Genomic DNA, 12,165 nt, shown 5'->3' on the forward strand with positions numbered 1-12,165 from the left:
TGTTTTTATTTTTTTTCGAACGAACAATGGTTGTACATTGCACCCAGCTGTAATCTACTGTCGAAGTCAGCAAATTGGATAAAGTCATTTCAATTAAAATCGAGCAAACTTGGTTGTCTTTGTCTGAAAAGATGCATATGGTACGCTACGGCGTAAAAGGGCACTTTACAGCGTAAAAGGGCGTACGCAGCCACAACAAGTGGCAACAACAGTATTTAGTCTTTTACATACATTCGCACAAACACGCTCACTTGTAAAATAGTACACATTAATGGTAGTTGCAACACATAGTCATTTATGTCGAAATATAGTACTATTTATGTTTTATATTATAAGTTATATGCATATTAGTGAAATATATGGAACAGGTTGAAGGAATCATATCATGTGTGGTATCATAATAAACCTCTTAACATTTGCTACTGTTCGGTTCACTCTGCGAAGGAATCACAGAGTGCATACGCAAGTTATGAATGATAGGGAATTATGAACTACTTAAGACTAAGGAATCTTGGCGGGAAGAGCAGAGCATACCCCCTGGAGAGATGACCCCCTCCTTTGGATTCTTTAGGATGAACTAGCCAATGATTGACAACCCCTTGGACCTTCCTGAAACCTGGACCAATTGAAGCAAGCTATACCAACTTCATTGTTTTACTGTATTCCTGTGTGCATATAAGCAGCAGCTTCTCATCTAGTGTTCAGACATCTTGTCCCCAGACTTCAGGATTGAATGACTGTACACTGGATCCAGAGCGCCTGCGATAAGTAACGGCTGTACTTATTATCACTTCGCTTGAATATATTATACTACTTTTTGTGAATAAATCTTTGTGCGTTGGAAACACAAATCGAGGTTCGACAATCGTTATTGGTTAGCGACAATACGCACATAACAATTTGGGGGCTCGTGAGCTTTGGAGGTTTCGTTGTCAGACGATAAGCAAGACCAACGGATTTCGGTTCCTCAACAAAGGGTGGAGACGCGTCATATACGGGTAAGAACGCAATTTGTTCAAAACCTGAATTTTACTCTGTGTTGTGAAACTGAATGTCCGTTTTGCATTGTCTAGGGCACGCTAACTAGAACCTAGGGACAAAAGAGAAAACTGTTTCTTTTTACTGTCATTGTGCGTTTTAACTGTATTGCATTGCTTAGCGTATGTGTATTTCCTGCTGTGCGTACGCGAACTTCCGGTAGATTTGCCACGTGGTTAAACAATCGTTTTGATAGAGGCTTTCACAAGTAATTATACTATACACATATAATAACTGAGACATTATTACTATTGTTGGGAACTTTTAATTTTCTGCGCAGAAAAGGTGTATAGTGTGTGATTTTGTAACGTAGATACACTGTTTATTATTCATTGTGCTCAGTTGCTGTCTGACGAGGCGGGTTGCCCAACTGAAGGACGGTATACAGGGCAGGTATACCGAATGCGAAAATGTGGTTTTCGCAAAGCTCTACCAAAAGATCGCAAGGTTTGCTAATAATTAGTATTGGTAGGCTGTGCGATCTAACCGCACGATAACTGTCAGTGCGAATTGGAGAAGCAGCTAGGAGGAATTATACTTGAAAGGCAGGTTGATTTTATCAACTTGTGCTACCAGCGATAATAAACTCAGCAGATTTTGTGGTGAGCCAGGGTATCAAGGAGCTGATAGCCCTTGGGGCCCACAGTGATATTTCTGTGTTAGGGGTCCTCGCCGGGTGCGAGCAAAAGCGAGTGGACGCGGCTAATGGAAATACGTCCACCGGGCATTAGAGATCTCTAGCGGTGATTGTAGCAACAGGGTTGAAATTGTTGGGTGGAAAGAACAGAGCATTGCGGTGTGTCTGTGTTCCACATAAAAGGGTATTGTTGGCCGGAAGGAACAGAGCATTGCGGTGTGTCTGTGTTCCGTGTAGAAGGTATTGTTCAACATGGGTGCTAAGCATACGCTAGAGATGGCCCAGTGTACTGCCTAAGGAAGGGCCTATTGGTTAAGCGAGGTTTCTCATGTGTAAGAAATATGGTGCATACGCAAATGTGTATTGTGACACGTGGGTCACTCAAGATGACCAAAGATTGTGATAGGCCTTTCCCAACAATAGGGAGTTTTAATGCAGAGGTACTAAATACTGTAAAAGATAAAGTATGGTTGATTAAGTCAACGAAAGTGAGGAATAAACATAATGATTGTTTAAAATTGTGGCAAATGGAAGTTAACACGTGGCAGAGCAGCAAATGCACAGCGGAAGTAGGCGTGGCGAAAAGCGCGCGCAGGGCGGAAGTAGCCGTTGAGAAGCGTGGCGCACGCAGCGCAAGCGCGCCCCCGCCAACTTATGTGGCGGGAGGGGTAAGTACAGCCGTTATTAAAACTGGAAAAAGAGAAATTGCTAAGTTGTATCCTGTTTTAAGCCAGTTTAAAACAAGTGTATCAGAAGATGAAGATGAACCCACTGTGATTTCGGCCATTGCTCATGCTGTTAATATGCTAGAGGTTCAGCGTAAGTATGGGAAAGGAGCAATGGCTGAGATAGGTGAGAGTAGTGTGATCACTAGGAGTGATAGCGTTCTAAATCTTGAAACAGCAGATCCGGTAGTGACTTCTGGAGCCAGTGAACCAGTGGGTGCGTACCCAGTCCGCACAATATCAGTTCTCAATGGGAAACCGGATAAGGATGGTGTAGTTCCTTTAAGAAATGTTACAATGCATTGTCCTTGGACTAGATCAGAGTTACGTTCCATTATGACCGGTAGCATACTACAGTGCACAATTGGACAATGTGGCAAGATCACTCCCAACATGTCTCAGAAGTGTAGCAGCAACTGCTCTTCTGGTAAGTAAGAGCGAGGACATAGTATTAGGACATAATTCAACTGTCTATACACCCCATGCTGTATCAGCTCTGTTAAACTCAGCCCAAACCAGACATGTTTCTTCAGCTAGATTTACAAAGTGGGAACTAGCCCTGATGGCAACCTCAAACATCACCATCAAAGGATGTAGCACCTTAAATCCAGCTATATACCTTCCATATGTGTCTCTAGAGACACAAAGGGTGGAAGGTGAGGAGACCCTGGTTGATGATGAGTTAGGCAAGAATACTGACATGCATGACTGTATGGAACACCTGAATCAGACCTTTACTGCAAGGCCCGACATACGTGACACCCCCTTAGAAAATGTAGATTTTACGTTTTATACAGAAGGGAGTTGTCATAGACAGACAGAAATGGGAGAGCTATGTACTGGTTATGCTGTTGTAGACGATCAGGATGTGGTAGAAGCTGAACCCCTTGGTCCACCTCACTCAGCCCAGGTGGCGGAACTAGTAACATTAAGGAGAGCGTGTGAGTTGGCAGAGGGTAAATCAGCCAATATATATACTGACTCTAGGTATGCCTTCGGGGTAGTGCACGATTTTGGGGCGCTTTGGCATCTTAGAAACTTTACGACAGCAGCAGGTACGCCAGTGGCACACTCACAACACATAAAAGGACTTCTGACAGCGATACAGTTACCCAGAACAGTAGCCATCATAAAGTGCAGAGCCCATACCTTTGAAGAAGACCCAGTGTCACTGGGCAATAACAGGGCGGACAAAGCTGCTAAATGATGTTATGTGCGTATTGTCGCTAACCAATAACGATTGTCGAACCTCGAGTTGTGTTTCCAAAGCACAAAGATTTATTCGTAAATAGTAGAATAAATATGCTCAAGCGAAGTAATAATAAATACAGCCTTACTTATCGCAAGCGCTCTGGATCCAGTGCAGTCATTCAATCCTGAAGTCTGGGGACAAGATGTCTGCACACTGGATCACAAGCTGCTGCTTATATACACAATCAAATACAGTAATACAATGAAGATGGTATAGCTTGCATCTATTGGTCCAGGTCTCAGGAAGGTCCAAGGGGTTGTCAATCATTGGCTAGTTCATCCTAAGGAATCCAAAGGAGGGGGTCACCTCTCCAGGGGTATGCTCTGCTCTTCCCACCAAGATTCCTTAGTCTTAAGTAGTTCATAATTCCCTATCATTCATAACTTGTGTATGCACTCTGCGATTCCCTCGCAGAGTGAACCAAACAGTAGGATATGTAACGAGGTTCATTAGGATACCACTCATGATGTGATTCCTTCAACCTGTTCCATGTATTTCACTTATATGCATGCAACTCTGATATAACATATAAATAGTACTATATTTCGACATAACTGACTATGTGTTGCAACTACCATTAATGTGTACTATTTTATAGGTATGCGTGTTTGTGCGAATGTTTGGTAAAAGACCAATTACTGTTGCTGCCACGTGTAGTGGATGCGTACGCCCTTTCACGCCGTAGCGTGCCCTTGTACGTCGATACGTACCGTACGCATCTTTTTAGACAAAGACAACCAAGTTTGCTAGACTTTAATTGAAATTACTTTATCCAATTTGCTGACTTCGACAATGGGCAGCAGGGCAACCTATGACTGTATCGACCGACAGTATTATAGAACAGTTATATAGACATATATTATAGACAGTTTTTCAGACATTAGACATGCAGAAATTAATTGAAATGCAAGATTTGTGTTCCCTGCAGGAAAAGGCGGTCTGGAAGGCGAAGGGATGTGGTCAAGAGTCCTCAGGACTCTGGAGGGATGGACAAGGTAAGCCTGTAGCTCCCCGAACATACTATCCAAGCCTGGCTGAAGCAGCACACGGTCTGACTCACCTGGGTAAAGAAGGTATGTGCAAACTGTTGAGAGCATACCTGTGGTTTCCTCTCAGGCTGGTAAGAAAGCAATGTCATGTCTTACTTTTTTGAGGAAAAATGTTGGGAAAACTATTCCAACTGAGCCATCCCACATCCCTCCTACAGACGGACCTTTTCAGGTAATACAAATTGACTATATCCACCGTGCAGGAATCTAAAGTATGTGTTAGTGTGTATTGATGTGTTTTCCGGTTGGGTAGAAGCATATCCGGCAGCCACTAATACTGCTGTGTTCACTGCAAAGAAAATTGTACAAGACTTTGTATGTAGGTTCGGTATCCCTAGAATCATTGAAAGTGATAGGGGTACCCACTTTACTGGTGATATCTTCCAAAATATGTGTAAACTCATGGGGATCGGTAGCAGACTTAACACCCCTTACCGACCACAAGCCAGTGGTAAGGTGGAGAGAGTAAATGGTACTATAAAGAACAAGCTTGGTAAGGTAATGGCTGAAACTGGGTTGGCATGGCCTGAGGCTTTGCCATTGGTCCTCTATAGCATTCGGACCACTCCTAGACCTCCTCTTAATCTGTCCCCCTTTGAGATACTGTTCGGACGACAACCTCATTTGATCGTGAGTCCACAAGACGACTTGAAGTGTAATAATGAAGTGACTGTACAATATCTTATAAGAATGAGTAGACAGCTAAAGCAACAACAACAAAAACTAAAAATGCTGTCACCTGGTATGCCAGAAACGAACTGTCATGATGTTGAACCTGGAGACTATGTTATGATCCCCAATTTCTTACATTTAGGTTGTTTAACAGACCGTTGGGAAGGCCCGTACCAAGTGCTGCTGACCAGTACTACATCACTGAAGGTTGCAGAGAGAGACACTTGGGTCCATTCCACAAACTGCAGGAGAGTCCATAATCCGGAGAAAGTGCAAGATAAAACTGAGACAGACGACATAGATCTGTCACTTGTGAGTCTGTTCCGGAAGACCTAAAGCCTGCAGTCGAGACACCTGAACCAGAGACGTTGCCCCAGAACTATCTTTCCAGCGATGGAGTGGCGGTTTTTGTTTTTCTTCTGTTCCAGGATTTTCCTTGTTTTTACTCTTTCTAGGACATTCTATTTTTGTGAAGGAGGATAGAGGACGGAGGAGGGTTCTGGTAGTGATGCGGATGAGATGGAGGCAGAGGAAAAGAATACTAGAGCAGCCCATTATCAAGCTTGGTCCGGGGGTTATGAAAAGGTCTGCTAGCTCAGGAACTCGGAGGCAGTGTGAGGGGCTATTGTCTTATGAGTATTGTATCTGCAAGTTCTGTGACTCCCTAGTTGAAGAGAGATGCATCCAACGATGCCAGTCCCCCAGTACTCTGAATATAGGCGGTGTCACAGGTACTAGGAGTTGCTTACCCGAGTTTCACCAGATGGAACTCTGCCTCTCTAGGGTTATAGCACGCACCTCAAAGCAGGCAGGTGAATGATTGGAGCGACACAACAGCAGGAGAGTAGAGATAGTCTGAGGAAGTCAGCGACTTGCAGCTATGGTTAGAGGAAAGTCAGCGACTTGGAGCAGTAAACTGGAGGCTGAAGATAATGTAGACACGAGGAGTGGATGTGGATAGGTGATGGTAGGTAGAGGAAGAGTCAGTGGTCTGCATACAGCAAGTTGTACCACTGTAGTGAAGGGAAGAATAGTACTGGTGCAGGTAGGTAGCAGGGTAGTCGGTGGTCTGCGTTCAGCAAGTTGTACCACCGCTATGGTGAGGAGTCTGGTCCAGGTGTAGGTAGGTAATAGGAGAGTCAGTGGTCTGCGTATAGCAAGTTGTACCACCGCTGTGATAGGAGGACTTGTGCGGGTAGGTAGCAGGTAAGTCAGTGGTCTGCGTGCAGCAAGTTGTACCACTGCTGTGAGAAGGAATGAGGACTTGTCCAGGTGCAGGAGAGGGAAGTTAAAAGGCAAACTGTGGCTGTATGGAAACAGCGCGAGTAGAGCAATGTCTTGTGAGGCAGAGATGGAAGGCACAATGAATAGTCTGTATGGAGTAGATGCCTTGCAGTGAGGAAAAGCTGGTCACAGCAGATATGCACAATAACGCTAAGTAGTAGCGTGAGGAGATATCGTAGCTTGAGTGAAAGCTTGTCCTAAATGAGGCAATGCAGTAACACAGTCTATATGGGTACTTGTACTCTGTGCAGCAAACAACAATGGATACAACTGGTATGCGAGCAATAGGCAATAGTCAATAGTCAGTAGAGCATACCCAGTTGTGTAGATCCGGAGTAAGCTGAGAAGGGAAGCGTTGTAGCGGTATGGGAACCGCCGCTGAGTTGAGCAGGGAGCAGCGTGAAAGCTGAAACACGAGTAGAGCTGGAAGCAGTTTGGAAACTGTACACACGAGTAGAGCTGGAAGCAGTTTGGAAACTGCACACAGGAGTAGAGCTGGAAGCAGTTTGGAAACTGCACACAGGAGTAGAGTTGGAAGCAGTTTGGAAACTGCACACAGGAGTAGAGCTGGAAGCAGTTTGGAAACTACACACAGGAGTAGAGCTGGAAGCCGTTTGGAAACTGCACACAGGAGTAGACCTGGAAGCCGTTTGGAAACTGCACACACCTATAGAAGTTCACTGGGAGTGAGACTTCAAGATCAGGCCACTACCTAAGGCTGCAGGTGCCTTAAGTAGGGAGGGGTGATCGATCCATCAATCACATTAGTGGTCAGGTGTAGTTGTTAAAGGGACCTGCGCATGAGCAGTGCGACAGGAAGGCGGACGGCCGCGGTTCCACACAGGTGTGAGCGGGAAAGATGGAGAAGCACGTACCAGAGTGGAGGCACTCATACTCCGGTGAGTGACAGGCGGGCATCCTTTGGAGGATTATCACTCCCTGGTGGGTAAGGTGCTAAACCAAACCGAGTGTTGGGTGTGCTCTCACGTGCTGCAAGGGCAGCATAATATAGGACTAGTGCCATTCCCTCTAAACATATCCGAAGTACTCGAATTGAGGGGTGGGAGGCCCATAGATGGGAGGTACAATAACACTAGGTCCCCTAGTCTGACGCTTCGACAATACTCCATAGACAGATCTTTGCTGTGTCTAAATATGTCTCATGCAAAACGTCTGGAGAATTGGGAGGCTGCCCCATCAGATCAGACAATGGCTCGCCACACTCATTTTAAAGGGAGACTCACAAGGTCACCAATAGGCAGGAATGTTGATGGAAGTCACAAACTAGGGCGTATAACCAAACATAAGAAGGTATCCATTGGAAAAGTTTCTATAGATAATTGTAAAAATGTCATCCATGCGGACACTTGTCTCGAGCAAATGAAGACACTGGGCATGGGTAGTTTTGTCAAAACTCTGTGTGATTAATGGGCATACTGTTCCTTATGTTCTCCCTGATGTGTATTTTGTTTGTGGAAGGAAAGCTTATTCCTGGGTGACTCCGAGTTCCAAGGGCTTGTGCTTCTTAGCTAAACTGGTTCCTGAAATCATGACTATTACTCATGAAGAAATGGTTGGTATTCACAAGACTACATCACTACCATACATACACACACAGTATGAACACCGTGGCAAGAGAAATATGATTCCTGGTGAGGAGCCCATAGCTACAAAATTGATTAGTGAGACCGCTGGGTTTCAAGTTATGGTTGCTCTAGATCTCACCAGGACCGCTCGGGGAACATTAAACTTTAAATATATCCAAGACCTAGCTAAATTAATAGATAATATCACCGAGATGTATGATGACACTTTCAGGTATACTGGAAGGGAGCTACAGGCGTACAAGAAGGAGTTGGTGCAACATAGACTGGTACTAAATTATCTCACCTCTATTACTGGTGGGTACTGTGTGACACTGGCCACCCAGTTCGGTGTCAAATGTTGCACGTACATCACCAATAATACGGATGACCCGAAAGAGGTTATAGACCGGAAGATGGATGAAATTTTGCAACTGAAATGGGAATTTCGAAAGAACCATAATTCTTCGTTATATGAGGTCGGGGAAAAGGTGGCAGGTTGGTTCTCATGGTTGAACCCTGTAAAATGGTTCTCCGGTCTGGGGAGTGGGTACAGGAAATGGTTGCTAGTGTAGGTAAGCTCCTTCTCCTTATACTGGGTGTCATCTTAGCGATTGGTTTGTGTGTCAAATGTGTTCCTACTGTGTTGAAGTGGGGAAAATGGTCTCCTAGGAGTAACACTGAGAAAGAGACTGAAAGGGTGGTACCAGATACCGAGATCGTGGTCTGTGAAGAAGTATTGTATAATCCTGAACTCAAAACGGTGATTGGGTGATAGTTTGTTACACTATCATAGGGTGGAGCTGTCGAAGTCGGCAAATTGGATAAAGTCATTTCAATTAAAATCGAGCAAACTTGGTTGTCTTTGTCTGAAAAGATGCGTACGGTACGCTACGGCGAAAAAGGGCGTACGCAGCCACAACACGTGGCAACAACAGTATTTCGTCTTTTACATACATTCGCACAAACACGCTCACTTGTAAAATAGTACACATTAATGGTAGTTGCAACACATAGTCATTTATGTCAAAATATAGTAGTATTTATGTTTTATATTATAAGTTATAAGTATATTAGTGAAATATATGGAACAGGTTGAAGGAATCATATCATGTGTGGTATCATAATAAACCTCTTAACATTTGCTACTGTTCGGTTCACTCTGCGAAGGAAACGCAGAGTTCATACGCAAGTTATGAATGATAGGGAATTATGAACTACTTAAGACTAAGGAATCTTGGCGGGAAGAGCAGAGCATACCCCCTGGAGAGATGACCCCCTCCTTTGGATTCTTTAGGATGAACTAGCCAATGATTGACAACCCCTTGGACCTTCCTGAAACCTGGACCAATTGAAGCAAGCTATACCAACTTCATTGTTTTACTGTATTCCTGTGTGCATATAAGCAGCAGCTTCTCATCTAGTGTTCAGACATCTTGTCCCAAGACTTCAGGATTGAATAACTGTACACTGGATCCAGAGCGCCTGCGATAAGTAACGGCTGTACTTATTATCACTTCGCTTGAATATATTATACTACTTTTTGCGAATAAATCTTTGTGCGTTGGAAACACAAATCGAGGTTCGACAATCGTTATTGGTTAGCGACAATACGCACATAACACTACGCTCATGTTCCCCAGTCTGATGACCTGTTCATCACAAGTTTATGTGTCTTGTCTGATGATTTGGAGCATAATGTAGCATTTGTGTTCAAAACACAGAAATTAATTATTCTTTATACCAAGATAAACATTCCTGTTGTCAAAAACGTGTATTAATTTAGTGATGGGTATGCTGTGCAGTATAATTGCAAAAACTTTCTCAACTTCTGCTACCATGGTCAAGACTTTCAGCCTGATTACTATCTATCTTATGTTGTGGTTTTCTACATTGCCGTAAATTGACTATGCATATATCTTGCATGTATACTGATTAGTACTGTTGAATATCAACATTGGTAATTCAGCCTTCTTTTTATCCATATACTGCTGTTATTGTGATTTATGTATTGTGTGAATTATTGTGTTAAAATCAAAATCATTATCAATTACCACCCAAAAAAATTAATTTATATATCCATCCTGCATTCTCAGTACAATCAAGAGTTTATCTATAAATATGCACGCCTTTTATCTGGAATACGTTTTCGTAGATTTTCCATTTTTTAATAATAGACCTCTTGGCTCATTCATATCTCAGCTGTATGTAGTTTTATCTTTATTCACATATAGTAGCGCTGGAATCTTCTTTGTGAATTGTGTTGTTTTATAGTATGTTTGGACTACCTATAGATCCTAGCAGCTTTTGTAGATATTCCATATATTTATCTGTGCTCACAAACTACTGTATACTAACCCAACTTTGTGTTTTGGCTTTGCTACCGGTTTTGTTGAACAAACATGAAAGATTTTGTTTTTTAATCTAGATTTAATTGAAAATTGTGAAAAATATGTAAAATGTCATTCTGAGCTGTTTCTGCTCCTGTTTTACTATTTCTAGCATTAACATTAATTTACAGTCTATTTTCTAATGATCCCTTCACAATGGTCCCAGTTTTCACTAATATTGGCTAAAGTCTGCAGCGAGCTGTCTTAATGAAGGATTTTGTAACTTTGTCATCATTGCATTTGCTTGTTCTGATTCAATTCAAAAAAATACTACAAGGACAATGCTATTTACTTGCACCATTTGACATTGTTCTCTCTCATCATCTTTTCAATGTCTACTAATGACGCTGTCTGTAGTTGTCCACTGTTGTCTTAATGAAGGATTTTGTAAATCTGCCACCGGTGCATTTCCTTTCTCCAATTCAATTCTAAAAATAATTAACCATAATTTACAGCCCTCTAACTCCATCACATAGCATAAATTATCATAGCTCCGTATATACATGTATTCTTTGCCAGGTCCAACATTTTTCAGAATGTGGGCTTTCAAACGCATTGTCAAGACATGTTTTGGGCAACCAAATCTGCATCTCTAAGTATTATACATACTTGCATGTGTTTTGAAGGGCGACTATTGGCCTATCTGAACTGTCTCATTTACATATTTCTTACACGTCACTAATAGAACATATAAATACAATTTATATACATTCCATATTTATATACATAGGTCTTGGGGACCTTTACTGGAAATCTTGGGTAATCCACTTTACCCCAGGGTTGGAAGAACTTTACCCCGGGGGAATGTATTTTCCTCCCTCCCCATAATTATAAACAAGTACCCTGTTTTTATTCAGAAGGGCAGCATTATGGCACAGAGCATGTAAATAAAACAAGGTATTGAAAACCATGCTCTTTCCACTTCTTGCAAAGCCCACCTAGCTTAAAAAAAATTCATTTTGGTCCCAGATTTTGAGTAAAGTACACTTATTTGTTATATAAGTATTACTTGAAAGAACTGTTAATTTGTGTGGCAAATTTACACCAAATTTTTGCATTAGGGTAACTCTGGAAGAATTAATGAACTTGGTTTTTTTTATAACCATAAAATACAATTATGTACTGTGTATTCCAGTATGATGCCAACAAAAGCCCTTGTGTCTTAAAAAATATAATATAGAACATGCTTGGTTAGGCTAAGTGAAACTGATACAGTTGCGACAATTGGTTTTATATTTAATAAAAATAAGTTTACTGTAACTTACAATGTTGTGAACTGAGCAATTGGTAAATTGAGTTAAGTCTGACTGGATGAAGGGCACATTTTCACATAAATATACAAGGTCCAACTTCCAAGTTATTCCACTCTCTACAAGATATTGTTTTTCAGGTTAAAGATGACTTTAGGTCCTATCAGAGCTTTGTGACATATTAACCTTGTTTCATGTGTTGTTATCTACAATGTGCTTATAATACAAGATTATATAAATTATATTATTTCAGGCTTCTGCATTTTCACCCAACTTCTGTTTTTT

The 12,165-nt window shown here is 42.1% G+C and overlaps 1 protein-coding gene across 15 annotated transcripts in view; it reads left to right on the forward strand.

Moving 5' to 3' along the window:
* KIF21B (kinesin family member 21B) overlaps positions 1-12,165 on the forward strand; it is a 463,280-nt gene that overhangs the window by 144,492 nt on the left and 306,623 nt on the right. The window lies entirely within an intron of this gene.

Source organism: Mixophyes fleayi, chromosome 2 (assembly GCF_038048845.1).
Source record: "Mixophyes fleayi isolate aMixFle1 chromosome 2, aMixFle1.hap1, whole genome shotgun sequence".
NCBI classification, from domain to species: Eukaryota; Metazoa; Chordata; class Amphibia; order Anura; family Limnodynastidae; genus Mixophyes; species Mixophyes fleayi.